Source organism: Tachypleus tridentatus, chromosome 11 (genome assembly GCF_004210375.1).
Source record: "Tachypleus tridentatus isolate NWPU-2018 chromosome 11, ASM421037v1, whole genome shotgun sequence".
NCBI classification, from domain to species: Eukaryota; Metazoa; Arthropoda; class Merostomata; order Xiphosura; family Limulidae; genus Tachypleus; species Tachypleus tridentatus.
This window is the reverse complement of record NC_134835.1, coordinates 15560524-15563064: the sequence shown is the minus strand read 5'-3', so window position 1 is coordinate 15563064 and position 2541 is coordinate 15560524. Positions and strand designations below refer to the sequence as shown.

Sequence of the window (2541 nt, the reverse complement as noted above, 5' to 3'; positions counted from 1 at the left end):
ATACGTTACTTGTATTCAATGTGAAATTGTCAACTACAGATTTGTAGTTTATTCAAATTAACTCGTAAGATAATCTTATGTATAATACGTTTTCCAGAGGCTTAAGCGAAGAGAATATATTTATTTAAACGACTTTTGAACATTTTATATTTTATTTCCCATTGTTGGAATTTGATTTTAGAGACAGGTTCACTTGGGCTTCTTCCTCGCTATATATATCTGGTGTTTGGGTATATATATTTGTATACACAGGAGGGTCAGGTACACTATACCCCTCTCTCTCTCTCGGTATTTGGGTATATTTATTTGTATATCCAGGAGGGTCAGGTACACTATACCCCTCTCTCTCTCTCTTGGTATTTGGGTATATTTATTTGTATATCCAGGAGGGTCAGGTACATTAGGCCTCTTCCTCCTTCCATGATTTTATTGGAGTGGTCTGATTAATATATTACGAGTTAATACTGAATGGCTGGAATAATATGACAACTTTCGTCTGGTCCTTTTCAGGTCAATGTCCATTTATTTTGTTCTTTCATATATATATTTTTAATAAGTCTAGAACGTAGGTGGCCTATTTTATTTTAGTTCTATTCAATTATTACTATTATTATTATAATTTTAAATGATTTTATCTTAAAGATCTGACGTACAAGTTTAACGGGGAGGTGTTTAGGTCTCTCTTCATCATATATGTAATATCTGTCTAGTTCACATAACAACTCATTTTTTCGCCAATTGTTATCAAAATATTTTATTGTACTATGTAGAAGTCTATCTGGTATTGTTTGTGTATTTGAGTAATTGTGCACGAACTTTGAGGAAGTGGTTTTAGGTACTCTGTATACTGATGTAATTAGTGTATTCTGTAATGTTTGGAGTTTGGTTTGTAATTGTTTTACACTTACACGGATCCACGCAGGAACTGCATAGTCTATTACAGGTCTAATGTATGTCTTGTATATTTTAATGATGTTTTCTGGTGTTGTTCCGTAGTTTTTACCAGTTAGACTCCTAGCATAGTTTATTCTTCGCCAAATTTCAGTTTTTATGTTATTTACATGTTTTATCCAGGTAAGTTTCGAATCATATGTTAACCTTAAACATTTTGCTGATTTAGCAGTTTGAAGAAGCTCTCCGTTCACGTAGATCTGGGGTTGAACTTTTTGATGTTTCGTTAACTGTGTCTTCGCTGTATTTATTTTAATTCTATATTTTTTGCAATATTCACATAATCTGTTTAGTTGTGGTTGTAAGTTAGTGGCTGCTATTCTGGTGTAGGGGCACTTTTCCAAATTGCTACATCATCAGCGAACTGTGACGCATATGCAGGGTTTGGGTCTTTCAGTGGCATATTATTTACATACATGATCAAGAAAATAGGGCTAACCACCCCTCCTTGAGGGACTATAGCTTCTGGAGTGAATAACTCCGAGAAAGTTCCCTCTACGTTTATTCTACATTTTCTATTTTCCAAAAAGTTTGATAACCAGCGAATAATTCTTCGTGGTTTTCATACGTACAGAACCGAAGACCATCGTGCTATTCAGTGTCGAATGTTTTCTCGATATCAAGCAACAGTGCATTCTTTTTTATTAAAGCTGTTTATTTTTGTTTCAGTTAACCTAATTAAGTGGTCTGTTGGTTGTCAATATTTTCTAAATCCGTTTTGCTCTTCTGGTAATTTTGAATTAATCTCCAAAAATCTGGAGAGTCTATTGCTTATTATTCTTTCAAGAACTTTACCTACACAGCTTGAAAATTAATCACATGTAAATGGCCTGTATGGGGATCGAACCTATGACCTTCGCGTTATTAGTACGATGCCCTAACCAACTGAGTTAACAAGCCGCTTGCTGTATGTAAATGTTGGTTTATTTGATTTCAATTTCACTCAAAGCTAGCCGTAACTAATTTAGCATTGTGAGACTACAGAGAAGGCAACTGCTCATCACCGCCCATCGCCAACTCTTGAGCTACACTTTTACCAACGAATAATGGCATTGACCATCACATTATAACGCCCCCATAGCTGAAAAGACGAACATGTTAGGTGTGACGGGGACTTTAACCCGTGACCTTCAAATTGTGAGTCGGTCGTCCTAATCACCTGGTCATGCCGGGCCTTTATTGTAAAGTATAGTGTGCTGTTCTGGACGAACTCTAAGTACACATAAATGAAAGGTTTCACTGTATGTATACAGGTTAATTACTGAGCTTTGTATGTAGATGTACAGAGAAATTTCTCTTACATGATTTTCACTTTCCTTTTTTTTTTCTATTTTATAGTTTTCACACACTGGTGTAAGAAAACTCAGAAGTGGCAAACTTAACCTCATAAAAAGTCTGAGTAAGACAACAGACGGTCAGTGTAGAGTGTTTGACATCGAAGCAGTGATGACATTCATATTATTGACATTTTGAAGTTCAACAGTTACTGAGTATGACTCTCCTCATTGTTTGTGTTTCATTAACCGTCTTCGATATTCATCTCATCTTGTATCAAACAAGTGTGGGTTTATTAGTAATTAACTTCACGTG

At 35.2% G+C, this 2541-nt stretch overlaps 1 non-coding gene across 1 annotated transcript; it reads right to left on the bottom strand.

The window, feature by feature from the left end:
• Positions 1-1777: 1777 nt before the first annotated feature.
• On the bottom strand, positions 1778-1851 carry TRNAI-AAU (transfer RNA isoleucine (anticodon AAU)). Its single transcript has one exon. It is a non-coding gene; the product is annotated as a tRNA-Ile (tRNA).
• Positions 1852-2541: the final 690 nt, after the last annotated feature.